A 10895-nucleotide genomic window follows, 5' to 3' on the forward strand; every position below is an offset into this window, starting at 1 on the left:
GTACACACTGCTCACCTACAAGGAAGTCAGAGTGCTCGGTGCCTCTGAAAATCCAACCGTAAATTAATTGACCAAAATCACACCCAGAGTCGGAGTTTGAACTAGGACTCTGCCGTGTGTCCCGAGTCTGACATCGCTGCTTCAAGCACTACATGCCACACAGAAAGTGCATGAAGAATTGTCATTATTCATCCTCCCAGGCCGGCAGGGTCCTTAGGGCCATCTGATCTGACCTGCCACACAGCCGGGACCAGAGGGTTTTGCACATTCGTTGCAGCGCGACGCCGTGGGTATGCATGAGGGCTCGTCGGGAACCGGACTGTGAGTAAGGGCTGTGACCAGGACAAGACACCAACTCCCCACTTGCTTTTCAAGCAGAGCATTGCAACCCCCAGCCCGCTCCACGGCGTGCACCAGCGCAGAGCTCGCGGCGCTCGGTTAGGAAACGGAAGGGGAAGGGATGGGGCAGGCGCCCGTCTAACACTCAGTTTTAATTTGGTCAGTGTAAATCCACCTCATTATCACTGGGCCTTCGGAGGGGTTTGACCTGCCCGTGCTGGGACTGGGCCGCTCCATCCCACCACCAGCAAGACAGGTGGGGCTGACCGGCCCCTTGCACTCGGTGCATGCGTTCCCAGGAGTCAGAGGCTCCCCGTGTTTTCCGTTCTGCTTCTCTCTCATTTCCGAGGCTTTCTGGGCTTTGGGGCGAGCAAAGCCTGCGGATAACCCGAGTAAATGACTTTTCCCATGAATAGGGAGCGGGCAGGGAAAGCCTGCGATAAACAGAGTAATCCTTTTTGTGCTTTCCCCAGCTCCAATCTTCTTTGCACACCAAATAAACACTCGCAAGCTGCTTAGAGCCAAATCTCGGATAGGCTGCGGAGCTGGGGCTGTGCAGGGCCTGGTGCTGCATCGCGAAGGGGCGCAGGGCAGCGGGGTGAAGTCCCCGTGTCGCTGGGGAAGTGGTTTCCGTGCCCCCAAAGCACTGCATGTGTTGGCACTAGGTGTGCATCCCAGTCCAACCCAGGCACACTCAAAATAGCTGCAGCCTCAGGTTTTGGGGGGCTCTTTCAGCCCCAAAATTTGGAAAGGAGGGGGTGGATGTTGAGATGCATTGTCAACAGCACATGTTTTTCTCCAGTTAAAAAGAAACGAGGAGCTGTACTATGAAGCCAGGGGCCTAGGCTGGGTGATTCTCTTTGAGATGGAAGGAACGACAAATAAAACGTCGTGGGAACGGGTTAAAAAGTTTGCAGGGCTGTGAAGTAGGAGCTCTGTGACCAGGAGCAGCCCCCAGACAGACGCACGGCAGCGCAAAGGCTCACGGGGCCGCTGGGGTGTGCAGAGCATTACTAAAGAGAGAGGGTCGTTAGCACCTCTGCAATGAAGAGTTTCAGCGGGATCGGGTCGATGACAACGAGCCACGAAATCAAGTGATTCCTCAGCGCTGCCTGGATACAAGCTTTGGGTGGAGCAGGGATCAAAAAGGGGTGCAAGTGCACCAGTGCACCCACCTCCCGATCCGCCCCGTTCATGGGTGTTTTTCTGTGCAAGCGGGTTTGCATGAGTGTGAGGAAGTTTCTATTGAGCGGGTGCTGATGGCACCAGGCAGGGAGTCCTGGTGTTCATGCTGCTCTCAGCATTGGGGGCAGCTCAGGCACGGCGGATGGGGGCAGGAGCCCATGCCAGAGCCTGGGATTGGTGCCAGACTCGATTCATAGAATCACAGAAAATTCAGGTTGAAGGGACCTCAGGGGGTCACATCCAGTCCACCCCCTGCTCCAAGCAGGACCAGCCCCAACTACATCATCCCGGGCAAGGCTTTGTCTACTCAGGTCTGCAAAACCTCCAAGGATGGAGAGTCCACCACCTCTCTGGGGAGCCTGTGCCAGTGCTTTAATAACCTCCTGGTGAAAAAGTTTTTCCTAATATCCAAACTAAATCTCCCTTGCAACAACTTGAGCCCATTGCTCCTTCTGTCTTCCGTCAGCACTGAGAACAGCTCAGCTTCATCCTCTGTGCAACCCTCTGCAGGGAGGTGAAGGCTGCTATTCAATCCCCCTCGGTCTTCTCTTCTGCAGACTCAATCAGCCCATTTCCCTCAGCCTCTCGTCACCAGTCCTGTCCCCCAGCCCACAACCATTTTCATTGCCCTCCACTGGACTCTCTCCAACTTGTCCACACCCTTTCTGTAGTGGGGGCGCACAGCTGGACAGCAGACTCCAGATGTGGCCTCCCCGGTGCTGAATAGAGGGGAGGAATCACTGCCCTCCATCTGCTGGCAACGCTCCTACCCATGCAGCCTGGGATGCCGTTAACTTTTTTGGCACCAAGGACACACCGCCGGCTCATATCCAGTTTCTTGCCCGTGTAACCCTAGCAGACGGGCTGGGGAGCTCTGCATGCCCTATGTGGAGAAATCCCCTTCTCTCTGCCACTCTCTTGGGACAAACCCGGTCACCCCTGTATTGCTTGGGGGCATGCCTGATAACCCAGCTGCTCCCCTGACACCCGTGACGGCTGAGATGGCCGTAGACCATCGGACCGCAGCACTGCTGCAAAGTTTGGAGCCTCCTGGTTGCATGATGGCTAGTATGGGCCGTGACCAGGGGGTTGCAGAAAGGGGACTGTTTGCTCATGCCGTCGCCTTTATTCACGGCGCTCCTGGACAGCTGTCAGAGCACAGCTGCTTCTGGTCACAGCGTTGGGTTGGATCCCAGGGGCGACAGCCCATTCCCAGGTGCCTCGATGCCTGCGGCAGGGCCCGGTAGCTCGGTTTCCTTTCCTAGCTACTAATGCCAGCTGCGGCACTCCTCCTCGTTGGCACTGCAGCCGCGTCGGGTCTCAGCGGGGCCAGCTGGTGACAGATGTCGCGGCGAGTAGGTGCCTCTTCCCCGTCACCAGGCTGCGACTTGGCTGGAGGTACGGGGGCGCGGGGGACAGAGATGGAGCTGGAACTCACTGATGTGACACAACCTGACAATTTCCATTTGTAGGTCTTTCTCACCTGCCACATCGCCAGCCCTCGGGGCTGAGAAGGAGGATGCCCACGATATTGGACTCGTGGCGGAGACGGAAACGTCTGAGCAATTCAGCTGACAGGAGCCCTGGTTGCAGAGCCACAGCTGTCAGCTCGATGGGGCTGGCGAGGGCGCGGGCACAGAGCTGGGAGCTGCTGTGCCCTGTCACACATCTGGCACCATTTCCCCTCTTCACTAGAAAGCCCGGACACCTGAGCACCATCCCGGGTCTGCGTCGTGCTAAGCAGCTGCAGAGCAGCAGAGACCCAGGACCCACCGCCAAGAACCAGGTGAGCACGTGTCCATGCTCATACCCACGTTTGTCTTTTGCAAATGTCCTGAGCCTAAGAACCGGCCTGGGATTTAAGCAGGAAGCCGTGGCACTCAATAAACCCCCTGGATGTGCAGGGAGGAGGAAGGGAAACCCCGAGGGGCTGCCGGCATCGGGAGGGTAACCCTCAAAGCCATCGTACCGGGCGTTTAACATCAGCTGCTCGTGCAGCACACACAGGAGCAGAAGTCATTATGCAAAAGCTTCAGTTTTAAATCCGCCAGGCCCCTTCCCAGCAGTCAGACCGAACGTTGCGGCTTTGGGGGAAGCTGCATCTTTAATTGGCTCGTTAAAAAAAATACAGCTTTTCTAATATTCATAGGCATCCCAAGGAACAAGCCAGATAATATGCTTTGCAATGACCTGTCTGACCCCACGGTAAACCAAACCTAGGAACAGGTGGTCGCCTTTATTTTGCAAGCAAGATAACCGTTTCACAAGCCATTAGCCGAGTGGCTCGGCACGGCCCCTCTCCCAAGAAAGAGGTCTGTGGAGAAATGCACGGCGCAACTTGAAAATGCATCGGGATGTGTCTGCTCGTGGCGCACGAAACCATATGAAAACAGGCACAATCTGCTTAGAGATCCCAGGCGAAGGTTGCTGGCTGGAAAGGCGCTATCGCGAGCACTCTTGCATGGGGGTTAGAGAAAAGGCAGCGTGTCTCCTTTCCTGGCAGAGAGTCCGACCTGGCAAAAAAGAAAAGGAAAGAAATTGGCTCTGTCACCGCTACCTGAATTCAGTGATATCCAACAAGGAGTGTTTGTTCTCGGGATCGTCAGCGGGAAAGCGCAGCCAGGAAACCTGTGGAAATGTGCTTTAAGTGTTTACAAGCTGCAGCGAGACTGACCTTTTTTATCTGCTCCCCGTACATAAACAGCCCTGCTCTGCCGCTGTCTGGCCATGCCGCGGGGAGAGGAGCGGTGCAGAAAGACGGCTTTTGGAGGGGCGCGCCATGCAGCCAGGGTGGACCGGATCCTTACTAGCGTCTGCGCCCGCTTGCCAGCCGCAGCCCTGGTCCAAAGCCTGCTGGAAGGACTCCCGTAGACTGCAGGCGGCTTTGGCGCGGGGCCCATCACACCCATGGAGCTGGGAAAGGCAGTGCCTGCTGGCTGCGGCTGCGGCTGCGGGGCAACAGGTCGGAGCAGGCCGCGGCCGCAAGGACGGCTCCCTAGCTCCGGAGCAGCCAGGGCCAAGGGCTGCATTGCCGGCTCCCTTCTCCCCTGCAAATAGTCACAAGTGTTTGTTCTCTTCAAGCGGAGAACGTGGCACGCTCCAAGCAGGGTCTGCGCCCCATCTGAAAGCCTGCCCAGGGCTTCTCCAGCCACCACCGTCGTAGCGCAGAAAGGTCACGCGCCTCCTGACCCAAGCCAGCGAGAGCGCTCTGCAAGGGCCTGGCCGTAGCATCCCCTGGCACAACACTGCCTCTGCTAAGTGCAGCGCTGCCCTTTGCACGCTGCATCCACGCGGAGGGCTGAGCCCCTGTGAGAAGCTCTCGTCCAGCCCCGGGCAAGGAGACGGGACACATGCACGCTCCACCCCAGAGCAGGCTAGCGCGCCCGGGGCTAGCAGCGGACCGCAGCCATCCCCCTCTGCAAGGAACGGTGCTGTGCTGCAGCGTGCCAGGAGCCTGCTAATTAGCTGCAAGTGATCTAATGTGCCTGGGGCTGTCGCTGGAGCGTGCAGGACCTATTCCTAGCGTCTGGCACGCATGTCTCATGGATGCAGCCTGCTGCGAGGCATCTTCCACAGTGCATGGGCTGGCACTGTGCCAGGCCTCGTTTGCCCCATGGGGCCTGATCATTGCTCTCTAGTGGGAAGGGCCCTTTGGCCTCTACCACTAGACCCAAAATATCCTCCATCACCCTCTGGGACTGGGAAAAGCGGTTTGCCTCCAACTGGGAGCCTTTTGGCATTCAGAACGGGGGTCCGGGGACCTGCATTTGTTCAGCACAGGCTGGAGTTTGATGGTGCACAGCTGGGAATATCTCTGGGCACCAGCTACATGCAGCACCATCCCTGATCCCTGAATGCAAGCCCTGCAACACCCCAAACCTGCTCGAGCTCTGCTGCTGTCTATTGGCAATGCCAGGACTGCACCGAGGCTGTGCCGAGGGCAGTCTGCAGGCACGGACATTGCCCAGGGACCTGTGGGTGCCGGCCAGGTGGACAGCCTGGTGCATGTCCTCCCTTCCCAGTGCTGGACTCTGCATCCTTGTATGTGCCCCATAAGACAGCTCTTGCACGTGCGTGCCAGGGAGGACGGGCCCTGTCGCGAGGCAGGCTGGACTCCGGCACTGCCCTGCTCCTGGCAGCTGATGGGCAGCTGCCATCAGCTACGCCAGTTGCTGGGTGCACGATTCCCCCCGGTCGGCCTGCTGCTCCCTGGCCGCGTGCCTGGAGCCACGTGCAGCACTGAGTCATCCCTGCACCTGTCACGGGCTGTCACGTTCATGACCTTGGAAGCTGCTCGCTCCCAACAACAGCAGAAAGCTTGCAGGGGCCTCCTGCGTGGGCCCCTATACTGCATGTGCAGGTGGTCCGGACCCTGCGGCTCTGTTGGGGCGTTGGGGGCTCTTGCCGACTCCGCGTCGCGTTGTAGGAAGCAGCCAGCCCCTTCGGGGAATACAGGCAGAAGTTAGGCTCCCTGCAGCCCAAACCTCCACAGACTGTGACAGACAAATGAGCAAGCTGTGGTGGCTTGGACTGAGATGGGAAATGTCCCAGGACAGACCAGATGTTGCACAAAGGTGGCACGGCGCTAGAACGGCACCGAGAGCTCTGGCCTTCGAGGATCGGGACACGAAGCCCGTGCCTGGAGCCCTTGCGACCAGCCAGCATCCTCCTGCCTCTTTGCCATCCAGGCTGGCCGGCCGCAGTCACATTGCCGCGGCTGGCTCGCGGGCTGCGTAGCTGGGCTCCAGCTGCAGCTGCAGGTAGCCAGAGGCTTGCTGCCAGCTCCTGTTTACAGCCGCGGCAGGCTGCTGCCGGGCTCCACGACACCGCGGCTGTCTCCACCTCAGCGGCAGACACATTTTGGCCAGTGCCTTGCTGTAGCACCAGCTCTGGGACATGCAGCGTGAAAGACAGGCGCTTGGCTGAGGTGCATTGGAGAGCCCAGCATGGTGACGGGATGAAGGGATCAGGGCACAAAGCCGCAGCTTGTTGCAGCAGATTAGGAGATTAGCTCGGCTTGGAGTCTGATGCAGCCCTGGCCGGACTCTGCCTGCCGTGGTCTTTTTTGTCATTCATCCACTCAGTTACAAGGGACGGGGCGAGGGGCTGCGTGCATGGAGGTAGCGTTAGGGCACTGGACCTGGTGACCTGCAGCCGCCTGCTCAGGATGCTGTCTGCGTGCCATGACCCCCGTCCCTGCCAGCACCAGGGGACACATGATGGAAAACCTGCCTTGGAGGAACCCTTCAGCTCCAGGAAGGAGAGATAAAGCCAGATCAACAAACCGTCAATGAAAGCAGACGTGCAAAGCGGAGTCAGCCCCGGTGCACGGTGTAGTCAGCCCTGCCCCTGCAGAGCTGACGGGGGGATGCTCCCAGCCTGCAGCATGCAAATGCAGCCCCCACATGCGAGGGGGAAGGCAAGTGGAGAGTGCTGGACTGAAACGCCCTGATGAAGGGCACCCACTGGATCCGGGCGCTGCCGCCCGTCATGCCCGTGATGTATTACAATAACACATGGCCGGTGCGCTGGCACTCTGGTGAAGGATGACTGCAATACATCACCGGGCTGGCATGGCGAGCGTCGTACATCAGTTGAGCAATGGCCTGCAGCACAGAGCGCCTGGCACAGCGGGGACCGGGCAGTGGGCAGTGCACGGGGGCTGCAGGGGGGTGAGGGGCTGCTCTTCACGGGGCGAGGAGGTGCTATCGGTCTGCAGGATGGGCTTCTCGGAGTCACCCGGCCTGCATTGTCACCCTATGGTTGGGAGCAAGGTCAGTGACTCACGCCGTGAGCACGGGGGGCACCGTGGCAGGGAGGCCGGTGCTGGAGGATCGGGTGCGTCACAGAGCCCCTCTCTGCTGGGAAATGAACTGAAGCTGCAGGGCTGGACGGGCTCCGGGGACAGCATCCCTCTTCTCACAGCACCTGGGGGGCAGTTCATGCTCCAGCTGGGTTCGGCACCAGGCTGGAGGCCCTTGATGCAGCCCCAAAGCATGCCCAGGCGCTGCAACTTGGCAGCAAAGTGTGGGGCTGTTTGGAGATCTCCAGAAGACATCCCAGAGCAGACCCGCAGGGCTGTGCTCGTTGCTGCTCACTCCTGCCCAGAGCACCCACAGAAGATGCTTGGTTTGCCAGGCCTGAGCTGGTCCCCAGATGCTCGAGCCAGGTCCTTTGCCTGGTGCCAGGGGCTGTGTGCGGGGAGAGCCAGGCGGAGGAGGAGGATGCTACGGGAGCTGGCTGCTGGCTGAGGGGCTGGGGCTGGGGCTGGGGCAGGGCAGAGCATCCCCGCACTGCTGGTGCTGGGGCTCAGGCCAGGATTCGGCCCTTTGCACCCGGCCCCAGGCTTGCACAGGACAGGGACCGGGGGGTGCAGCATCATCCATCGAGGATGGAAATGCCTGCGCTCCTCCAGCCCGTGGTTCCCCGGCTGGGAGAAAAGGGGCCTTGTGCGAGCGGCGGCCCCGTGAATAGGGGCTGCTGTCTCTGTAACACGAGTTGTTCACACACATGCAGTCATGTCCTGTTGGGGGCTTATGTCATGTCATGGAGGGGCTCCAGCGAGGGACGGACCCCAGAGAGCGCCACTCACGCCGTCTCGGGCCTGGCGAGATGAGATGGACTTTTCCAGGCCCCGCGGAGCTGTTTATTTATAACTCCCACCGTCTGGCAGAAACCTTGCCAACCCAAACACTCGGCGGGTTTTCCAGCGGGTTGGGAGAGCTCCTTTCAAAGAGGGTTTTTGAGGGGGGCCCAGGATATTTGATAGGAGCTAAGCTGTAAAATTAGTTTCAGAACAGTGGGGCGTCTCTTTCCCGTCATGCCTCGCTGGCTCGGGCTGCGGCAGCATTAACTCCCCTCGCACCGGCTGGAGCGGGGCGGCGGGGGGGACGCCGGGGGCTCTGCAGCGGTGGGGCCGAGCAGACCCAGCACGTGGGGAAGTCATCGCGGCCGTTGCTCTCTGCAGCGCTGCACATCGACGGGCCGAGGCTGCAGACTCCCGTACTGCCCATTGCAACGGGGCCGGTCTCCGCGAGCGGGCACTCGCAGGGTGGGCATTGCCCCTGAGCCTGTCAGAGACCCTCCGCTCCCCTGATTGCATTTGCATGGTGTCTGTGTGAGCCCCGCCGCTCAGAGCTGACCAGCACATCCTCCAACCTCCCTGTCCAAGGCAGGCAAGAGTGGCTGGACAGCTCCAGAGGAAGGGCCCACGCGGCTCCCCGGGCAGCCACAAGCCACATTTCTCACCCCCCAGGCTGTACCTGCAGCAAGCCGGAGCGTGCAATAATTCAGAGCAAGGGAATCGCAAAGGTGCAATTGTTCCTGCCACCCAGGCCTGAGACAGAGAGAAGGCCGAGACGGTCCGTGCTGTCCGAGCCCCGAACCCAGATGCTGTCGTGGCCGGAGCATGAAGCCCCAGGAGAAAAGCTTTTCTGTCTGTTCTTGCAAAACGACTGGGGAGGGAAAGCAACTCACTGCAGCAATGGGGAGCCTGCTGGAGCCCCCCATCATTTCTGTGCTGATATTGGGGCCAGGATTTGCAGGACCAGGGTGCTTGTTTTGCACAGCGCTCCAGCCGGCGTGGGGTCTCCCCTCCAGCCCGGGCTGGGGTCTCCCCTGACCTCGCCGCAGGGGGAGCGGGTGGGCTGCAGCATCCGGACTTTTATTTGGCAAGCCCAAAAGTCTGCTGGGCAAAGCAGGCTCCCGTTGCAACCCTGTAGGCATTCACAGGTGAGCAACGGACCCAGTTCCCAAATGACTTCCTAGATTATCTGAAATGCCACAAAACCTCCCAACATTTTGGGGGGGACGCACTGCCACACATGCTCCTGCCTTTGTTTTTACCAGCCACGCACGTACACGTTGGAGACGTTTCTGTCCGCGCCTCTGTACCAGAGGCATGGAGCTGCCTAGCATTCACTGCGCGTAGCTCGTGACTGGGAGAGGCGGCATTGTTAAGCTCGGGATGATCGTGGTGATCACAGCAAATGCCATTTCCATGGTTAAACATTTGCTGCTCTGGCAGCCAAGAAACAAGCATCAATAACAGAGGGCGTCAAACTGGTAAAAATTCCAGCGGGGACGCCAGGACCTCGGGAGTTTGCTGGAGAGAGAAAACACGTTTCCGTGCAGGATCTGCTCAGGGAAAGAAAAGGATCTGGCTTGCAAGGAGCCGAGACAGCCGCAAAGTTCAGCCTGGCATTGCCGCCTGCAACATCCAAGCGCTTTCGTTTCAAGTTGGGTTGTGAAACTAATGTCCTCTTTGTTTTCTGCTGAATGCTAATGAATCACTAGAAACTTGGAACCATTTTAAGGATGAATAAATGGCACCTTCTAAGCTCTGTGTTTATCTACTATTCTGCTACCAGAGAGATTTCACAGCAGAGCTATCAATGAATTTAATTTACATAATGGTTTATCATATACTTCAATATTTCAAACACACTTCATTAGGCACCACCACCAGCAGTTACATGCTCTCTTATAGTCCTTGTAAACTTTACTGTGAAATGCAGCTTCTCCACCTAGTCACGATGGATAAAATAATAGAGTTACACTGCTCGTGGCTGCGTGCGCACATCCTGCTCGGCCCGGGTTGGCAACAGGTACCCGAGCGTGTGCGGGATTTTCTAGCTCAGGGCAGGGCAAGGGGTTTGGGCTCCTGAAGCCTCCTCGGCGGTGTTTGCAGGAGCAGATCTCGCCCCCTTCTCGTTTGCCTTCGCTAGTTTGTGGGGTGAAGCTGTGCGCAGTGGAAGGCACGGTACCACGCGGTCAATCAGACCAAAAATATCAGTAGTTTTATGGGCAAAGCAACCTGTGGGGGCAGCTGGTCACTCTGGGGAACTTTATGGCTCTGGGAGTCGTGTCTCTGCTTTGCTATCCACCTAACTTTACTTCCCACGCGGGCAAATTTTATTTCCCTACTTTATTTCACTCGGGAATGAACTCTGCCATGGACCTTCAGAGCATCAGACGATGAGGGTGGAAGGAGGTCACATCTTGTCCAACGCCTGCTCCAAGCAGGACCTGCCCCAACTGCATCATCCCGGCCAGGGCTTTGTCTGCCCGGGGCTTAAACACCTCCAAGGATGGAGATGCTGTATAGGTAACCTGGCCCAGTGCTTCACCACCCTCCTAGTGAGAGGGTTTTTCCTAATATCCAACCTAATCTTCCCTTGCTGCAGCTTGAGCCCATTGCTCCTTCTGCCATCTGCCCCCACTGAGGACAGCCCAGCTCCATCCTCTTTGCAGCCCCCCTGCAGGGAGGTGAAGGCTGCTATTCAATCCCCCTCCGTCTCCTCGTTATCTCTCCCCCGTTGGGAACGTGCAGCGAGTTCTCACAGCCTCAGTGCTCGGCCTCATCGGCTCAA

The 10895-nt window shown here is 58.5% G+C and overlaps 1 long non-coding RNA gene across 1 annotated transcript; it reads right to left on the reverse strand.

Annotated features, from left to right (window-relative positions):
- Window positions 1–3745: 3745 nt before the first annotated feature.
- LOC132243507 (uncharacterized) lies at window positions 3746–4758 on the reverse strand. Its single transcript, XR_009455096.1, has 2 exons — window positions 4199–4758; window positions 3746–4037 (listed from the first exon to the last, which is right to left on the reverse strand). It is a non-coding gene; the product is annotated as an uncharacterized LOC132243507 (long non-coding RNA).
- Window positions 4759–10895: the final 6137 nt, after the last annotated feature.

This window comes from Alligator mississippiensis, chromosome 10, assembly GCF_030867095.1.
Source record: "Alligator mississippiensis isolate rAllMis1 chromosome 10, rAllMis1, whole genome shotgun sequence".
NCBI lineage: Eukaryota > Metazoa > Chordata > Crocodylia > Alligatoridae > Alligator > Alligator mississippiensis.